Source organism: Monodon monoceros, unplaced genomic scaffold, assembly GCF_005190385.1.
Source record: "Monodon monoceros isolate NGI ecotype Baffin Bay Population unplaced genomic scaffold, NGI_Narwhal_1 Super_Scaffold_16, whole genome shotgun sequence".
In the NCBI taxonomy this organism is placed as follows: Eukaryota; Metazoa; Chordata; class Mammalia; order Artiodactyla; family Monodontidae; genus Monodon; species Monodon monoceros.
In genome coordinates, this window is record NW_021703772.1 from 104,866,041 (window position 1) to 104,887,008 (window position 20,968).

Sequence of the window (20,968 nt, forward strand, 5' to 3'; positions counted from 1 at the left end):
TTATATATATACATATGTTCCCATATCTCTTCCCTCTTGCGTCTCCCTCCCTCCCACCCTCCCTATCCCACCCATCCAGGAGGTAAGAAAGCACCGAACTGATCTCCCTGTGCTATGCGGCTGCTTCCCACTACCTATTTTACGTTTGGTAGTGTATATATGTCCATGCCACTCTCTCACTTTGTCACAGCTTATCCTTCCCCCGCCCCATATCCTCAAGTCCATTCTCTAGTAGGTCTGCATCTTTATTCCTGTCTTACCCCTAGGTTCTTCATGACATTTTTTTCTTATATTCCATATATATGTGTTAGCATATGGTATTTGTCTTTCTCTTTCTGACTTACTTCACTCTGTATGACAGACTCTAGGTCCATCCACCTCATTACAAATAGCTCAATTTTGTTTCTTTTTATGGCTGAGTAATATTCCACTATATATATGTGCCACATCTTCTTTATCCATTCATCTGATGATGGAAACTTAGGTTGTTTCCATCTCTGGGCTATTGTAAATAGAGCTGCAATGAACATTTTGGTACATGACTCTTTTTGAATTATGGTTTTCTCAGGGTGTATGCCCAGTAGTGGGATTGCTGGGTCATAGGGTAGTTCTATTTGTAGTTTTTTAAGGAACCTCCATACTGTTCTCCATAGTGGCTGTACCAATTCACATTCCCACCAGCAGTGCAAGAGTGTTCCCTTTTCTCCACACCCTCTCCAGCATTTATTGTTTCTAGATTTTTTGATGATGGCCATTCTGACTGGTGTGAGATGATATCTCATTGTAGTTTTGATTTGCATTTCTCTAACGATTAATGATGTTGAGCATTCTTTCATATGTTTGTTGGCAGTCTGTATATCTTCTTTCGAGAAATGTCTATTTAGGTCTTCTGTCCATTTTTGGATTGGGTTGTTTATTTATTTGTTATTGAGCTGCATGAGCTGCTTGTAAATTTTGGAGATTAATCCTTTGTCAGTTGCTTCATTTGCAAATATTTTCTGCCATTCTGAGGGTTGTCTTTTGGTCTTGTTTATGGTTTCCTTTGCTGTGCAAAAGCTTTCAAGTTTCATTAGGTCCCATTTGTTTATTTTTGCTTTTATTTCCATTTCTCTAGGAGGTGGGTCCAAAAGGATCTTGCTGTGATTTATGTCACAGAGTGTTCTGCCTATGATTTCCTCTAAGAGTTTGATAGTTTCTTGCCTTACATTTAGGCCTTTAATCCATTTTGAGCTTATTTTTGTGTATGGTCTTAGGGAGTGATCTAATCTCATACTTTTACATACTTTTACACCACTTATTGAAGAGGCTGTCTTTTCTCCACTGTATATTCTTGCCTCCTTTATCAAAGATAAGGTGACCATATGTGCGTGGGTTTATCTCTGGGCATTCTATCCTGTTCCATTGATCAATATTTCTGTCTTTGTGCCAGTACCATACTGTCTTGATTACTGTAGCTTTGTAGTATAGTCTGAAGTCAGGGAGCTTGATGCCTCCAGCTACATTTTTCGTTCTCAAGATTGCTTTGGCTATTCAGAGTCTTTTGTGTTTCCATACAAATTGTGAAATTTTTTGTTCTAGTTCTGTGGAAAATGCATTGGTCATTTGATAGAGATTGCATTGAATTTGTAGATTGCTTTGGGTAGTGTAGTCATTTTCACAATGTTGATTCTTCCAATCCAAGAACATGGTATATCTCTCCATCTATTTGTATCATCTTTCATTTCTTTCATCAGTGTCTTATAATTTTCTGCATACAGGTCTTTTGTCACCTTAGGTAGGTTTTTTCCTAGATATTTTACTCTTTTTGTTGCAGTGGTAAATGGGAGTGTTTTCTTGATTTCACTTTCAGATTTTTCATCATTAGCATATAGGAATGCCAGAGATTTCTGTGCATTAATTTTGTATCCTGCAACTTTACCAAATTCTTTGATTAGCTCTAGTAGTTTTCTGGTAGCATCTTTAGGATTCTCTATGTATAGTATCATGTCATCTGCAAACAGTGACAGCTTTAATTCTTTTTTTCTGATTTGGATTCCTTTTATTTCCTTTTCTTCTCTGATTGCTTTGGCTAAAACTTCCAAAACTGTATTGAATAAGAGTGGTGAGAGTGTGGCAACCTTGTCTTGTTCCTGATCTCAGTGGAAATGCTTTCAGTTTTTCACCATTGAGGACGATATTGGCTGTGGGTTTGAAATATATGGCCTTTATTATGTTGAGGAAAGTTCCCTCTATGCCTACTATCTGCAGGGTTTTTATCATTAATGGGTGTTGAATTTTGTGTAAAGCTTTCTCTGCATCTATTGAGATGACCATATGGTTTTCCTCCTTCAGTTTGTTAATATGGTGTATCACATTGATTGATATGTGTATATTGAAGAATCCTTGCATTCCTGGGATAAACCTCACTGGAACATAGTGTATGATCCTTTTAATGAGCTGTTGGATTCTGTTTGCGAGTATTTTGCTGAGGATTTTTGCATCTATGTTCACCAGTGATATTGGCCTGTAGTTTTCTTTCTTTGTGACATCCTTGTCTGGTTTTGGTATCAGGGTGATGGTGGCCTCATAGAATGAGTTTGGGAGTGTTCCTCCCTCTACTATATTTTGGAAGAGTTTGAGAAGGATAGGTGTTATCTCTTCTCTAAATGTTTGATAGAATTCACCTGTGAAGCCATCTGGTCCTGGGCTTTTGTTTGTTGGAAGATTTTTAATCACAGTTTCAATTTCAGTGCTTGTGATTGGTCTGTTCATATTTTTGATTTCTTCCTGATTCAGTCTTGGCAGCTTGTGCATTTCTAAGAATTTGTCCATTTCTTCCAGATTGTCCATTTTATTGGCATAGAGTTGCTTGTAGTAATCTCTCATGATCGTTTGTATTTCTGCAGTGTCAGTTGTTACTTCTCCTTTTTCATTTCTAATTCTATTGATTTGAGTCTTCTCCCTTTTTTTCTTCATGAGTCTGGCAAATGGTTTATCAATTTTGTTTATCTTCTCAAAGAACCAGGTTTTACTTTTATTGATCTTTGCTATCATTTCCTTCATTTCTTTTTCATCTATTTCTGATCTGATCTTTATGATTTCTTTCCTTCTGCTAACTTTGGGGGTTTTTTGTTCTTCTCTCTCTAATTGCTTTAAGTTCAAAGTTAGGTTGTTTATTCAAGGTGTTTCCTGTTTCTTAAGGTGGGCTTGTATTGCTATAAACTTCCCTCTTAGAACTGCTTTTGCTGCATCCCATAGGTTTTGGGTCGTCGTGTCTCCTTTGTCGTTTGTTTCTAGTTTTTTTTTTATTTCCTCTTTGATTTCTTCAGTGATCACTTCGTTATTAAGTAGTGTATTGTTTAGCCTCCATGTGTTTGTATTTTTTACAGATATTTTCCTGTAATTGATTTCTAGTCTCATAGCGTTGTGGTCAGAAAAGATACTTGATACAATTTCAATATTCTTAAATTTACCAAGGCTTGATTTGTGACCCAAGATATGATCTATCCTGGAGAATGTTCCGTGAGCACTTGAGAAAAATGTGTATTCTGTTGTTTCGGATGGAATGTCCTATAAATATCAGTTAAGTCCATCTTGTTTAATATATCATTTATAGCGTGTATTTCCTTATTTATTTTCATTTAGGATGATCTGTCCATTGGTGAAAGTGGGGTGTTAAAGTCCCCTACTATGAATGTGTTACTGTTGATTTCCCTTTTTTGGCTGTTAGTATTTGCCTTATGTATTGAGGTGCTCCTATGTTGGCTGCATAAATATTTACAATTGTTATATCTTTTTGTTGGATTGATCCCTTGATCATTATGTAGTGTCCTGCTTTGTTTCTTGTAATAGTCTTTATTTTGAAGTCTATTTTGTCTGATATGAGAGTTGCTTCTCCAGCTTTCTTTTGGTTTCCATTTGCATGGAATATCTTTTTCCATCCCCTTACTTTCAGTCTGTATGTGTCTCTAGGTCTGAAGTGGGTCTCTTTCAGATAGCATATATATGGGTCTTGTTTTTGTATACATTCAGCCAGTCTGTGTCTTTTGCTGGGAGCATTTAATCCATTTACATTTAAGGTAATAATCGATATGTATGTTCCTATTCCCATTTTCTAAATTGTTTTGGGTTTGTTATTGTAGGTCTTTTCCTTCTCTTGTGTTTCTTGCCTAGAGAAGATCCTTTAGCACTTGTTGTAAAGCTGGTTTGGTGGTGCTGAACTCTCTCAGCTTTTGCTTGTCTGTAAAGGTTTTAATTTCTCCATCAAATCTGAATGAGATCCTTGCTGGGTAGCGTAACCTTGGTTGTAGGTTTTTCTCCTTCATCACTTTAAATATGTCCTTCCAGTCCCTTCTGGCTTGCAGAGTTTCTGCTGAAAGATCAGCTGTTCACCTTATGGGGATTCCCTAGTGTGTTATATTTTGTTTTTTCCTTGCTGCTTTTAATATGTTTTCTTTGTATTTAATTTTTGACAGTTTGATTAACATGTGTCTTGGCGTGTTTCTCCTTGGATTTATCCTGTATGGGACTCTCTGTGCTTCCTGGACTTGATTAACTATTTCCTTTCCCACATTAGGGAAGTTTTCAACTATAATCCCTTCAAATATTTTCTCAGTCCATTTTGTTCTCTTCTTCTTCTGGAATCCCTATAATTCAAATATTGGTATGTTTAATGTCCCAGAAGTCTCTGAGACTGTGCTCAGTTCATTTCATTCTCTTTTCTTTATCCTGCTCTGCAGTAGTTATTTCTCATATTTTATCTTCCAGGCCACTTATCCATTCTTCTGCCTCAGTTATTCTGCTATTGATCCCTTCTAGAGTATTTTTAATTTCATTTATTGTGTTGTTCATCGTTGTTTGTTCCATCTTCAGTTCTTCTAGGTACTTGTTAAATATTTCTTGCATTTTCTCTATCCTATTTCCAAGATTTTGGATCATCTTTACTATCATTATTCTGAATTCTTTTTCAGGTAGACTGCCTATTTTCTCTTCATTTGTTAGGTCTGGTGCGTTTTTATCTTGCTCTGTCATCTGCTGTGTGTTTTTCTGTCTTCTCATTTTGCTTACCTTACTTTGTTTGGTTTCTCCTTTTTTCAGGCAGCAGGTTCGTAGTTCCCCTTGTTTTTTGTGTCTGTCTCCAGTGGCTAAAGTTGGTTCAGTGGGTTGTGTAGGCTTCCTAGTGGAGGGGACTAGTGCCTGTGTTCTGGTGGATGAGGCTGGATCTTGTCTCTCTGGTGGGTAGGACCACTTCTGGTGGTGTGTTTTGGGGTGTCTGTGGACTTATTATGATGTTAGGCAGCCTCTCTGCTAATGGGTGGGATTGTGTTCCTGTTTTGCTAGTTGTTTGGTATAGGGTGTCCAGCACTGTAGCTTGCTGATCGTTGAGTGAACCTGGGTGCTATTGTTGAGATGGAGATCTCTGGGAGATTTTCACCATTTGATATTATGTGGAGTTGGGAGGTCTCTTGTTGACCAGTGTCCTGAAGTTGGCTCTCCCACCTTAGGGGCACAGCACAGACTCCTGGCTGCAGCACCAAGAGCCTTTCATCCACACGGCTCAGAATAAAAAGGAGCAAAAGTAGAAAGAAAGAAAGAAGGAAGGAGAATAAAATAAAATAAAATAAAGTAAGGTAAAATAAAATAAAGTTATTAAAATAAAAAATAATTATTAAGAAAAAATTTTTTTTAAAAAGTAAAAACAAACAAACAAAAAAATGGACAGATAAAACCCTAGGACAAATGGTGGAAGCAAAGCTCTACAGACAACATCTCACACAGAAGCATATACATACACACTCACAGAAAGAAGAAAAGGGGAAAAAATCATAAATCTTGCTCTCAAAGTCCACCTCCTCAACTTGGGATGATTTTTTGTCTATTCATGTATTCCACAGGTGCAGGGTACATCAAGTTGATTGTGGACATTTAATCTGCTGCTCCTGAGGCTGCTGGGAGAAATTTCCCTTTCTCTTCTTTGTTCGCACAGCTCCCAGGGTTCAGCTTTGGATTTAGCTCCCCCTCTGTTTGTAGGTTGCTGGAGGGTGTTTGTTCTTCGCTCAGACAGGAAAGGGTTAAGGGAGCCACTGATTTGGGGGCTCTGGCTCACTCAGGCCAGGGCGAGGGAGGGGTACGGAGTGCAGGGTGAGCCTGCGGCGGCAGAGGCCGGCATGACATTGCACCAGCCTGATGCTCGCCGTGCGTTCTCCTGGGGATGTTGTCCCTGATTCACAGGACCCTGGCAGTGGCTGGCTGCACAGGCTCCCTGGAGGGGCAGTGTTGAGAGTGACCTGTGCTCGCACACAGGCTTCTTGGTAGCGGCAGCAGCAGCCTTTGGGTCTCATGCCCGTCTCTGGGGTCCGCGCTGTTAGCCGCGGCTCGCACCCGTCTCTGGAGTTCCTTTAAGCAGTGCTCTTAATCCCCTCTCCTCATGCACCAGGAAACAAAGAGGGAAGAAAAAGTCTCTTGCCTCTTCAGCAGGTCTAGACTTTCCCCCGGACTCCCTCCCGGGTAGCTGTGGCGCACTAACCCCTTCAGGCTGTGTTCACTTTGCCAACAGCAGTCCTTTCCCTGCGCTCTGACCGAAGCCTGAGCCTCAGCTCCCAGCCCTGCCCGCCCTAGCGGATGAGCAGACAAGCCTCTCGGGCTGGTGAGTGTCAGTCGGCACCGATCCTCTGTGTGCCCTCCGCACCCCTGTTGCTGTGCTCTCCTCCGCGGCCCCGAATCTCCCCACCTCTGCCACCCGGAGTCTCTGCCCACGAAGGGGCTTCCTAATTGTGTGGAAACCTTTCCTCCTTCACGGCTCCCTCCCACTGGTGCAGGTCCCATCCCTATTCTTTTGTCTCTGTTTTTTCTTTTGCCCTACCCAGATACGTGGGGGGTTTCTTGTCTTTTGGGAGGTCTGAGGTCTTCTGCCAGTGCTCAGTAGGTGTTCTGTAGGAGTTGTTCCCCGTGTAGATGTATTTCTGATGTATCTGTCATTGTTGCTAAGCAGCCTTGTCTCACTCCTCGGGCTTTAATTCTCTTTGTCTCAATCTAGGGTACTGGCTGGAGAGCCTTCCATGAGCTATAAAAATTTGGATATACTTTCTTCCTGCCAGTGTTGGAGGGTCTCTTGCAGAGGCGGAGGGTGGCTTAGTCTCACCATGAGGACAAAGACACTGGCAGCAGAAGTTCTGGGAAGTACTCCTTGGCATGAGCCCTCCCAAGGTCCCGAGCCCTATTTTTAAATCACCTCATCCACGTTGTTCCTGATTGATCTTAGACAAGTTAATCAGGATCCTTTTCCTCTTCCCATGACCCTGGAGTACATTATCTGAATATACTGCATTTTATTAATATCCAGTTTACAGTTTTCTCTTCTAAAATCTTGTTGCCACTTCCCAAATATGTCAGCCATCTGGTCTTGTTTGATAGAATCTTTTGGCCTGGATGATATAATGGTCTCTGATTTTCTGTAGCTTTCTGGAGTCTGTCTATTATGAAAGGGCTTGCATATGCTACTTAACACCTTTCTGACATAAAGGTCAGTTGAAACAATGGATTATACATTTAGGTCATCAGTTTCTTAATTTCACCCTTGAGTGCCTTCTAAACGCTCTGGGAGAGGCTCTCTGATCTTCATGATTTATACACATTTATTCTGCCAATTTGGCCTAAAACATCCGGAGTATTGATCACTGTCTGACATCGTATTTTAAGCCTACCAATTTCAGAAAACAATTTAAGAGTGAGAATCTCATTACCATCAACATATATCTTTTCAACTCTCATGAGACACCAAACACCGTGCTGTGTATTGGGCATAATAAGGGGCTTGAAGATGTGGTCAATCCCTCCCATGAATGCACAGAACCATTAAGGACATGCTGCAACACAGCCTATGTGTAAAAGTAGCACCAGTGGTAGTTCAGATACACGAAGCTGTCAAGGTGTGCTTGGCGGTATATGGGTGGAAGCTGCTTTGATGAATGGAAAAAGCAGGGACCATGTTTAAATTCCTTTGGCTTCCTGGAAACTACAAAATGTGGTCTGCCTAATAAAAATTCCATAAAGGTAGGAAGGCAGAAAGAGGAAATGGTGGGGAAGGAGGAGTGTTCAAAGCAGGAGTGTTACCTAACTGAACTTGGGTCCCCTTGCCCATTGCACAGCAAAGCCCATCTACTGGCGCTGGGTTGTGATGGAGGAAAGTACAGTGTTTATTGCAGGCGCCAAGCAAGGAAGGCAGGCAGCTCATGCTCAGAAGACCTGAAGTCCCCAATGACTTTCAGGGAAGTGTTTTTAAGGACAGTGTGAGAAATATGTGATCAGCTCATGCATCGTTCTCCAGCTGGTTGATGGTGAGGAAATAAGGTGATGTTCCAGGGTTCTCAATCATCAACCTTCTGGTTCCCAACTGTCTGGGGTCTACACACTGGTAGTTAGCATGCAGTTATCTTTTTCCACCTGATGGGAGTTTTAGTGTCTGCAAAATAACTCAAGGATATGGCTCAGGATGCTATGGCACTTGAGGAGGAACTAAAGGCCCTTGACTTTGTTTTATGGCTAAACTATTATTATTTTGTCTGGCGTGACTGCTTTCCTTTGTTTCTGCATATTCTCACTTCTCTGATTAAATTTGCTCTTTGGAACTCAGGCAAGGCCTAGGTGGCTAAGGCTTTCCTACAAACAAGAGGGGGAACATGGAGGTCTGTCCCCAGGAAGGCCCCACAAGGTCCTGCTTGGTTTTAGGAGAAATGCTATAAGCTCAATCTTAAAGGAAGATGTATAAGTATTGAAGACACACAAATTAATAAATTTAGATACAAGATTTCCCCAATCAGTTATACAAGGTAAACCTGGAGAATGAAGCTCGCTAGAGATTGTAAACTACTAGTATCACCATATCTTCTTTGGCTACAGACCAAAGCAAGTAAGTCATTGTGTGTTCATCATTTTGTTATAATATTTTTTTGTTAAATCACAAAGACTATGTATAAGAAAATACTCTTAAATACATTTTTCATAATTTTGTTAATAGTTTTTTCCTCTACTCTCTCTCTCTTGCACAGATATACACCTAAGCTTTTAATATAGCTATTCATTTCCTAGTTGGACATTGTTAAAAAGTCTTTTCAGAGCTTGGCATGATCAGAATATTGCCCCTGATTTAATGGAAACCATCAATGCAAGAGCGAGTCATCACCATGCACCAAGTCAAGGTGAAGAGAAATGCAGAGCCTTTTGATTAGGGTCAGATTCCAGTTTTACCATTGGTTACTCATATGGCCTTGAAAATGTTACTGAACCTCCTTGGAATGATCATTGTTTCCATCCATGGCAATATATATTTAGAACCTTCCAAACCCTTTGCATCCATTTCTTTACACTTCCCTGCTCAGAACCCTTGGTTTATGGGCTGCCTTGTGGGAATACACAGCAATAAACCCTGAGCTTCACTATGGATCCAGTTTAGACCAGACAAGTAAAAGTCTTCCAAGCTTAATACATATTTCCCTTGAATCATCCTCCTGGTTCTGTGCTAAGCACTTTTGTTGACCTTTGATTCTCTTATCACTGGATAAAACTCTGCAGAAAAGGGGACAGAGAACAACTGGCCAATCAGTATTGTGGAAGCAACAGCTGGTAGTTACCCCAGAATCAGCAGGCTCCCTTCAGCCCTCTGGCTCCACACTTAGCCCTTGAAAGTTCTTCACCGATGCCCATCTGTTTTCCCTTCTTAATGTTAGAATTTGCTGAATTGTTTCAGAGAACATCCCAACATGGGGCCTAGCCTCTTTAAGGAGTAAATACCTTTCACACACTTACATATGCAGCATTTAAACACATCACATGGACAGAAGTCAACATGTAGTCTTCAGGATTAATATTCATATGGACACTTTCTAGGGGAGAGCAGATGTTTGCAGTCACCTACAAACTGGTTGCATTTGTAATGGGAAAGGATCCAGCAGCTGATATCAAAGCAAGGAGGATGATCTGCTTAAAATTAATTCTTCTAAACCCACTGCTATTAAATTAATCTTATTGTTAAGGTACTTAGTGGTTCACAGGAAACTTGATTTATAATTGTATTTACAATATGTATAAACCAGTTAGGTTTTAGAACTACCCTCCTTAGATCAGGAGAAATTGGAGTTAATATCTCAGCTTTAACATGTGGCAAAGCATTGCATTTTCTTATGTAAATATATTGAATTATGTTAGCTAGGTATAATGACTACGAAAAAGAAATCTTATCTACCCGTTATTCATTTAGTCTTCAACTACCATGACTTTTTTTTTCTTTTTCTTTTTACATAGATTATCTCAGGTTTTAAGTCTGATAGCTAGATATTCTGTGACTTTTATAAATAACTAAAACTCTAGAAGGCTCAGTTTCCTCCTCTGTTAAGTTGGTATAATGAATGTACTTAGCACATGTGATCTGTAAAGAGAGATTCTCAAAAATGAATGTGTGTCAGAAAGCCCCAAGGGACTTATTAAGACACAGATTGCTGGGCTGCACCTGCAGAGCTTCTGATCCAGTAGGTCTGAGGTGGGGCCAAAAATTTGCATTTATAACAATAGCTTAGGTGATGCTGGTGCTACTGGTAAAAGGACCTCACTTTGAGAACCACTGTGTAAACTATAAATGGATGAATGCCTGTAAGGTCTACAATATATAGATGTATAACTGAATCACTTTGCTCTACACCTGAAACTAACACAACATTGTAAATCAACTATACTTCAATGAAAAATTAGTCAACTAGCAAAAGTCAAATGGGAGATTCAGATCATAAATAAATAAATAAATAAATAAATAAATAAGGATATAATTACTATCCCTATTAGAGGTAGGTGCATGTGATACACCTGGTGAAGATACCCAGAGGACCCTATCTCTCAGTTTTCTTTCTTTTGAGGTTTGCATCCAAAATGGAAAGCAAGCTTCATAAGTCAGGTTTTCTTTTTTTTTTTTTTAATAAACTGAATACACAGTGGAGAAAGTAAAATCTCCTTTTGGTTACAGGCAAAGATAATTACCCACCCAGGCTCATTAAAGACAACTAGCTAGGAGTCCTGTTAGCAGACAGAAGTGCAGGAGGAAGAGCCTAGGGGAGTTACTGATGCCTAAAGTAAAGGGCTCTAGTCCAAAGTCTGAAGCCCCAAGTGTCTACTTGGCTCTAGCCAGGTGGAAAGAGTCTAGGCTGCCAGGGACCTCAAGGAGGCTAAGAGTCTCTCAAGTGTTTTTAAAAAGTCCAAAGGAAAGTAGGCTTCATTAAGTTTATTATTTTAATGATAGTGGTTGATATTAAGGAGAAAAGCATAACGTGGTAAACACAAGTTTCTATTCCTGTTAAGTATGGTTGCCAGTTTTGTTGGCCTCAATGTTAACAAAAGGAGAGAGCTCAAGGAGTTGGTCTCATGTTTCGAATCTGGCCAGTTGCCATTGTTCATGTGGGGATGGTGTCCTCCCCACTGCCTTGTGACCAGCAGCACCACTGCTGCTGTGGTGGCTCTCTGAATTCCAGAACTGAATGACAGCACTAAATTTATCTAGACACTAGGCTTGACAATAATTCTCTACTTTAAGGACTCCAGAATTATTTGGAAATGAAATAACAAGTCCATAAAGAAAAGGAACAGTGCTTTTTTGTTTTGTTTGTTTTTAAGTATTTGAAGGAGAAAAATGAGTCTGAAAAATTGCGCTGAAATTATTTTGACCTGAATATCATAGGTGCTTTGTTGTGTGGGAACAACAAAAATTCTGTACCAGAGAATCATGGACCCCTAGCATCCTGTCTTATCTCCTTGTAATTTAGGACATCAAATATCTGCTAAGCACATTTTGCATATACAATAAATTAAGAAGACTTCAAGAGTAGAATGTAGAAATCCTTAGAGGTGAGATAAATACATGGAAAGGTACAGAGAGAAAGGGTATGTGCAGGTGGGCATACAGATGAGAGCATGAAGTTTCTGACTTGTCAGTATAATAAGTGCTATGAATTTTTTCCCATTAGTTCTTTTGATCTGGCAATAGTTCATCCACCATTTTGTCCTATCTGTCCCCGTTTGTGACACACTGAAATAGCTGAGGGCCAGAATCCCTTTAATGGACTGTGAAACCAAGTAGAAGGAACTGATAAGGACCAAGGAGATAAGCCTGAGCAAGTTAGTGCCATATTCTAAACAACTCATCTGCCTGTGTGTGGTAACATCTGTGGATAAGAAGGACTCTGAGTGTAGGTGAGAGAAAGGAGAGCCCTGAGTAGGGTAGGAATCCATGGCAGACATCCACTCTTTTATTTTATTGTGTTTCATTTTATTTTATTTATGTATTTATTTTTATTGAAATATCGTTGATTTACAATGTTGTGTTAGTTTCAGGTATACAGCAAAGTGACTCAGGTATATACTGTATATACATATATATATATATATTATTTTTCAGATTCTTCTCCCTTATAGGTTATTAAAAAATATTGAGTATAGTTCTTGTGCTGTACAGTAGGTCCTTGTTGATTATCTGTTTTATATATAGTAGTGTGTATCTGTTAATCCCAAACTCCTAACTTAGCCCTCCGCACCTTTCCCCTTTGGTAACCATAATTTGTTTTCTAAGTCTGTGGGTCTATTTTTGACTGGGGATGCCTTTCTGCCGAAAATTTCTGTGCCTGGGTCTCTCTTCCAGCCTCCCCTACCTGGTGCGTAAGTCTGTAGGTATTGTGTTTCAGACATCGTGTTCACATGAGTGCTGTAAGTGCGTGAGAATTTAAGAAAGGATGTGGATGTACCAAGCCATAGCTTGGGAGGGGCACCCTAAGTCACCTGAATAAACAGAATATTTGGGGAAGATCCTGTGCTTTCCATCCATTCTCTGTCTGGAGGTCCATCCCTGGATCCCCATTCCATCAAGTCGGCTGTAGGTGATAGCTACAGAAAGAGAGCAAGGAACACACATTTTAAATCAACTATACTTCAATAAAAATAATTTTTTTTAAAAAATGAGGCAAGGAAACTTCAGGGAAGAAACAGATTTGGGACCTAAGAGGGAACAGGAGTAAGGGCTCAAGAAGATCTGCATGGTGTTTAAGGCACCTGATTCAGAATCGACCCTGTCTTGTGTGACTTACAGAACATTTTAAGAGAGGCATCAAATAGAATAAACACAGGATTTGTAATTAAGGAACCTATACCCCCATCCAGTCCCTTTGTCTAATTGATGTGTGCATCTTCAGGACCACTTAACCTCTCTGAGCCTCTAAGGATGTATCTTATTCAAAGGCATGCACCTTGTCCAGGCACATAGTAAGTCTTCAATAAATACTGGATGTGAATAAGTAAGTACTATATCATTTTCAACACATACTCACTGAGTATGTATTGTGACAAGTCACAAAATTGAGTTTTGGAAAAAATACATATAATACCCTTAACTTTCCCAGAAAATAACAGAAATGCCATCTGTTTGGCTAAAACACAGGACTTGTGTAGGAGATAAGGCAGGACAGGTATGTTGGCTGATGCATCTTCTGGGCTTGTTCAGGTAAATTCCTTGTTTATCCCTGTTGTTCTAGTGTAGTTTTTAACTGAGTACCTTTTCACTCTCAAAAATGGTTTGGTTTGGATGATAGTTTTATGGTCAATGTACTTTTAGGGACCATTAATTCAAAGGAAGCAAATTATAATAAACTCAGGAGTAAAGAAGACTAAGAACATGTAGTACCTTTTGAATGTGTTGGACAAGAGAACAGGTAATGATATTAATTGATGTTGGATGACCCTTATCCAGATGTTAATTCAGGAGATGGCCAGCAATGATACTTTAAGAATTTAAAGTTTAAGTATGATGACAGGGCTACCAATGGAAAAAACTTTTTTTTGTAATCCTCCAATTATTTTACAAGTTCAAGGAATCTATATAACCTAAGTGTGAGCAATAAGGTAGTAAGTACTGAAACCCTACTTTCTAAGAAGTGCCTGGAGGAAACATGTGAAGACAAACAAGGAGGGAGCTTACTTGCCTCAATAAATTTTTGCTAAAGACAGAATGAGTTTATCTGGGGAAAGAAACCCAATAGAAAGTAGATCAGCAAATAAGAGGAGAATACACTTGGTTTAGAAGCATGAAAGGATCCAAGTCACTCTTCTATTCAGTGAAAGTGTAGGTAGGGGCACATGATTATTAAACTGTCTTTTTTGGGGCCACTTTTTACTTGCACGTAGACTTGTAGAGGGTTAAATAGTGTCCCCCCGGGACCTCAGAATGTGGACTTTTTTTGGAAATAAGGTCTTTGTGAGTGTAGGTAGTTAAGGATCTTGAGGTGAGATCATCCTGGAATTAGGGATAGCTCTAAATCCAGTGACTGGCATTCTTATAAACACAGGAGATGACACCAAGAAACACGAGGAAGATCAGGTAAAGATGGAGGCAGAGACTGGAGGAATGCTGCTACAAGTCAAGACACCAAGGATGGCCAGGAGCTACCAGAAGCTAGAAAGAGGCAAGGAAGGACTCTTCACTAGAGCTTTCAGAGAGAGCATGGCCCTGCTGACACTTTGATTTTGGACTTGTGGCCTCCAGAACTATCAAAGAATAATTTTGGTTTAAGCCACTTAGTTTTGGTAATTTGAGTAGAAGCCCCCATCTCATGTACAAGTTTGTGGATTCTGCTATGATCTCATATATGCATCTCTGAGTTCTTCCTCTACTGAGGAAGTGTAGACACTGTGCATAGCAGCTCCTATATAACAACCTCTCTTATTCCTCCACAGTGCCTAGCACAAATGCTACAACTTGTTCAATACAGCCATGACTTGCTGTGCCTTGTAATGCTTTTCCATCTTTAAGCCTTTATTCATCCATCACCTGTAATTCTCCTTCAATCTGCAACATGTCCCCTCAACACATACATTTCCACTTCTGCAGATTTTCTCTCATCTTTTAAGATCCAGTTCAAATATTATCTCAGGTCCACAACGACATGTCTCCTGAATCAGTCACTTCAAGTAGAAGTGATCTCTTGCATATCTGTCCTCCCTTTCCACTTTGTTGTGTCACCTCTTAGGACTTAGAGCAATTCTTCTATTTTGTTGTAATCCCTCCAAGTGTTGCTCCATTTGAGTTAGTCTTGTCCAAGAAACTGAACAGGGTGATTTTGGAAGATGGAGCCCAGTCTGATAGGTAACTCCATCTCTCTACTTTGACTTGCACAAAGTTTGGGGTTAGTAAATGCAAACTCTTACATATAAAATGAATAATCAACAAGTTCCTACTGTACAGCACAGGGAACTATATTCAATATCCTGAGATAAACCATAATGGAAAAGAATATAAAAAAGAATGTATATTTGTGTATAACTGAGTCACTTTGCTGTACAGTAGAAATTAACACAACATTGTAAATCAACTATACTTCAATATAAATAAATAAATAAATAATCCCTCCAAATAGTAATATGTTGACTATTTGCCCTGGTTGCCTCATTCCACAGTGATAAAACTGAAATATTCACTAAAATTACTTTTCCATCATTAGAAATTTGACTTGAAAGCCAGGCAACTGATGCATTTGCTAGGGATTATCTTTTGCCCATAGCTCATTAAAGCTGTCCTTCCATAGCACATATATTACTAGGAACAGCTATATGGAAGCCCCCAAGTGAAAATGTGACCCATGCAAATGGCTTGGCATGAGAAAAATACCCACAGCAATGCAGTCATGTGATGACTCTGAGGTGTGGGCAATGAGTGAGCTAACTTGGAGGAAGCAGCCAGAGTTGTCAGTGGGAAGAAGAGGGTGTGATGCCTCATTAATTTGTTCTTAGCAAACAATTTTCAAGGATTTGCCACAGAGTGATGCTCCAAGAATATGCTCTTTGTACATGACCAAAGATGATATGACAGGCATTTCAAAACAGTAATTGTTGGATTAATGACACTGCTGAGGAAAGAGGATTCATTATACCTAATTTGGAAAATTGTGAAAAAGTTGTCTACATGGGTTACAAGGTGGCAATTGGGCAAAACGGCTGGGCAAATGCAAGATGACATTATGGCACCTCTTCAGATGTCTTAGATATACAGAACCTTTTCTCACCCTTCATTATGTGAAAAATATGGAACAAAGCTGCATGTTTAAGGGCCCAAGTTCTAATTGACTCTAGCTGTGTGCTGCTCTCTAGGAAGAATCTGGCCCTCTGGTTGCTACACAATATTCCAGGAAAATAGGAGGTTGTGACTGTGCCATCACAGTGCTCCACTTAAAGGGATTCCACTAAAAAAGAGAAAATAACATGTTAGCACAGAGAACTTTATGGCCATTTCCTTGTAAGACTCACATATCGGGACTTCCCTGATGGCACAGTGGTTAAGAATCTGCCTGCCAATGCAGGGGGCATGTGTTCGATCCCTGGTCTGGGAATATCCCACATGCCACAGAGCAATTAAGCCCATGAGCCACAACTACTGAGCCTGTGCGCTAGAGCCCGCGAGCCAAACTACTGAGCCCATGTGCCACAACTACTGAAGCCCACACGCCTAGAGCCCATGCTCCACAACAAGAGAAGCTGCCACAATGAGAAGCCCGTGCACCACAATGAAGAGTAGCCCCCACTCGCTGCATCTAGAGAAAGACTGCACGCAGCAATGAAGACTCAACTCAGCCAAAAATAAATAAGTAAATAAATTTATAAGACTCACATGTCTTTCTATGATAATGCAAATATTCATCCATGGTCATTTGAAATTAAATAATGTGGAATAATTTTATTTATTGTTTAAATTTTATTGAAGTATAGTCGATTTACAATGTTGTGTTAATTTCTGCTATACAGCAAACTGATTTTGTTATACACATACATGTTCTTTTTCATATTCTTTTCCATTATGGTTTATCACAAGATATTGAATATAGTTCCCTGTGCTATACAGTAGGACCTTGTTGTTTATCCATTCTCTATATAATAGTTTGTATCTGCAAATCCCAAACTCCCAATCCATCCCTCCCCCACCTCCCTCCCCCTTGGCAACCACAAGTCTGTTGTCTACGTCTGTCTGTTTCTGTTTCATAGATACGTTCATTTATGCCATATTTTAGATTCCACATATAAGTGATATCATATGACATTTGTCTTTCTCTGTCTGACTTACTTCACTTAGTATGATAATCCCTAGGTCCATCCATGTTGCTGCAAATGGCATTATTTCATTTTTTATGACTAAGTAATATTCCACTATATAAATATACCACATCTTCTTTATCCATTCATTTCTTGATGGACATTTAGGTTGCTTTCATGGCTTGACTATTGTGCATACTGCTGTTATGAACATGTACCTTTTTGAATTAGAGTTTTCTCCAGATATATGCCCTGGAGTGGGATTGCTGGATCGTATGGTGACTCTATTTTTAGATTTTTGAGGAACCTCCATACTGTTCTCCATAGTGGCTGCACCAATTTACATTGCCACCAACAGTGTAGGAGGGTTCTCTTTTCTAATGTGGAATAATTTTAAATGCATATATCAGTAACCAGTAATACTTTTAACTAGTATAGCTTAATATGTTTCATAATATAAAATCCTTTGGAGCTTCCCTTGTGGTGCATTGGTTAAGAATCCACCTGCCAATGCAGGGGACACAGGTTTGAGCCCTGGTCCTGGAAGATCCCACATGCCATAGAGCAACTAAGCCCGTGCACCACAACTACTGAGCCTGCGCTCTACAGCCTGTGTGCCACAATTACTGAAGCCCATGCGCTACAACTAGAGAAAGCCTGCACACCTAGAGCCCATGCTCTGCAACAAGAGAAGACCCTGCAATGAGAAGCCTGCGCACTGCAACAAAGAGTAGCCCCCGCTCACCACAACTAGAGAAAGCCTGCACACAGCAATGAAGATCCAATGCAGCCAAAAATAAATAAAATAAATTTAAAAAAATAATAAAATAAAATACTTCGGATGAGACAGATACATTCTTAGAGTTTAAAAAGAAAGGTTCATTCATCCATGAATAATCAGAGGGCTATATACCAAAATTAAAATACCATGCAGTGTAAAATAGGATCCCTTGCCTGACTCCAGGTAAATATAACATATATCACACATGCACACACACATAAATGCACAGAAATTGAGTACAATTTTCAATTCTTAAGTAATTTTGACAAATTATTACATTGACTAAAGAATTATTCCTTTTCTTTTTTATATGGTTGATTTTTAATGTTGTGTGAGTTTCAGGTGTACAGCACAGTGATTCAGTTATACATACATATCTATCTATCTTTTTCTTGGATTCTTTTCCATTATAGGTTATGACAGAATACTGAGTATAGTTCCCTGTGCTATATGTAGGTCCTTGTTGTTTATCTATTTTATAGATAGTCATGTGTATATGTTAATCCCAAACTCCTAATTTATCCCTCCTCCCCTTTCCCCTTTGGTAACCCTAAATTTGTTTTCTATGTCTGTGAGTCTATCTCAATTTTGTAAATAAATTCATTTGTAACATTTTTTTTGATTCCACGTATAAGCCATATCATATGATGTTTGTCTTTCTCTGTCTGACTTACTTGACTTAGTATGATAATCTCTAGGTTCATCCATGTTGCTGCAAATGGCATTATTCAGAATTATTCCCTTTAATAATGCCATTTTTAAATATCTTAAGAGACAGAGTTCTATCTTTTTATTTACTTTTTTCCCTATGGGAATACATCCCTAATTTCATTTTTGTTTTATGTAATTTATATTAAAGTGTAATTTTACGATAAAATTAGAGAGGGTTAGGGGTTCATTATAAATTCCTTTATGGCAATTTAAAAAATGAAATAGTCATTCTGAAGAGTGATGTCCATTGATTTTAAGATCCATGAGTGCCATATGTATCAGACAATTCAATGAATCTAGTAACTGCAGAGGGAATGAACTTCTCCTGTTGAAACTCATTTAAATATAGACAACTCTAAAATACAGATGTCCTCCCAGCAGAATGAGTCACCTCCTTATTTTTCTACAACTGCCTTTTGAAGATAACATATCACACTTTATTCTAGTTTTTTTTTTATTTAATCTGTCTCTCTCCCCCAAAGAGTAAGTTTTGAAAGGAGGCAGGAGCTGCAACTTACCTAAGTGTGTGTCAGTAATGGTTGATGACAATGAGAATAACAATAATGATCCGTAGCAGCAGCAGCAATAGTCATCCCCCATCTTCAACCCCTGCCCCATTCACAGATTTTGCCTCTTTACTTCCTGAGCTCCCATTTCCAGATCGGAGGCAATGGGAACTCTCCTCCTCAGGAGATGTTTTACCTGCCTGCTGCAGTGTTTGCCTTCCAACCAGGCCACTCTGTACGTGAGAGCTGCAGGGTGGATGCTATTTCTGTAGTGACATTTCTTTCCTTCTTGGCAGTCAAAAGCAGAGGCTGTTCAAGTACCAATCCTCATACTCTTGAATAAGAGAAAAAATGCTGTATGTGTCATTGGAGGGATGCAGGATTTTCTAAGTGAAAGGGTCAGGGAAGCTTGGGAACATTGGACGAGTACAGCTCTCAGTTTCATTGTGATTACTGTAGCTGCTTATTAGTTATTTATAGTCCACCCATTCTAAGCAGGATTGAGATGGCTTGTGAAAAGGTAGATACTAGGAAAGTATGAAATAAATCAATACATCAGTCTTGGAAAGGAGAAAATAGTTGTACAAGACAAAATAAATCCAGTGTAAGGCTAATACAACAAATTAGATTGAGCACATGGCACGTTTCCCTATGACGAGTATCGTCTTTGGTAACATTGCTATTGCATGTGAAATACCAACATTTCTCTGAAAAATTAGAGAAATTAAAATATAAGTATTAGCAATGTATTCCCTGATTCCCTTTTACTTCTAGCAAACCAGCTAGATATTTTGCTAGTCAGTGAAATGACAGTGTTTTTTGATGGAGGATAGCATAGGAGTTTCGCAAATTTTTCTTGGCAGCTGCAACAAGCAGAGAGGTTTTATTCATCAGCAAGTGGCCTGAAATGCCTATCCAGGAAGGGGCAGGAGTTGGAGGGGACAGGTGGACAGCAGAAGGTCATGAGAGATAGTGCCCTCATTCAAGAAAGCTCACTTGGATAGAAGCCCTTGTTTTTAAAATATGCAGAATATGAACTTTGTGTACTTATCTCCTTCACCACTGGTGGATTTTTGCTCGAGGGTCCCTATGGTAAAATCCAAAGACCACCCCTCCCCACCCTCTGCCAAAAATTAATTGACTTCATGACCGACCTGTCTTGGTGATCCTAACCAGTTTTTCCAAGGTCATGCATGATTTGGAGGCTCATTGCTCTCCAGTGACACTCTTTTGTATGTGAAAATTACCACCAATGTCCTACTGAAGGGGATGTAGTGATGCCAGAAGGAGCACGGGGTATGTAGGCACAAAGCCCTGCCTTGGAATCTCTGCTCCATTAACAAATTTCCTGTGCCCTTGGAGCAGTTTCTGTACTTCTTCCCTACCCAATTTGCTTTTCTATGAAATGCAAATAATGTTGTCTCTCATATCAGATTATTGGGGGATTAAAGATAAAGAATATAAGGTGTCCGTCGCACAGTAGAGGATGAACAGAGGGTGGACATTATTAGCCCATTTTGCCGTATTCTAACTCATTTTGCCATATGCAAAAAGAATATTTTCAAGCCCTAGAGGTCAGAATAAAGGAAACCAGCCTGTCCTTGGGACTATCCAGGTATTCAAACCATGGGCACTGATCAGAGACTTCTGAGTTAACAAAAGGAGTTCATTTTAACCGTGTAAATATTTGAACCAATTCTTGTAAGTAACTGCTAAAAATGTAACACGGAAAGATACTCCAGTTGACTGCCTTTGAGTAAACCAAGTAATGCCCAAATCTACACACACACACACACACACACACACACACACACACCAGTCACCATGGCCAGTGATCAATATCAGATTTCCATTCCAAGACACCAAAACTACAACTATTGATCCT

The 20,968-nt window shown here is 39.4% G+C and overlaps 1 protein-coding gene across 2 annotated transcripts in view; it reads left to right on the top strand.

The window, feature by feature from the left end:
• CNTNAP5 (contactin associated protein like 5) overlaps positions 1 to 20,968 on the top strand; it is an 898,651-nt gene that overhangs the window by 238,863 nt on the left and 638,820 nt on the right. The gene's annotated exons all lie outside the window — the stretch shown is intronic.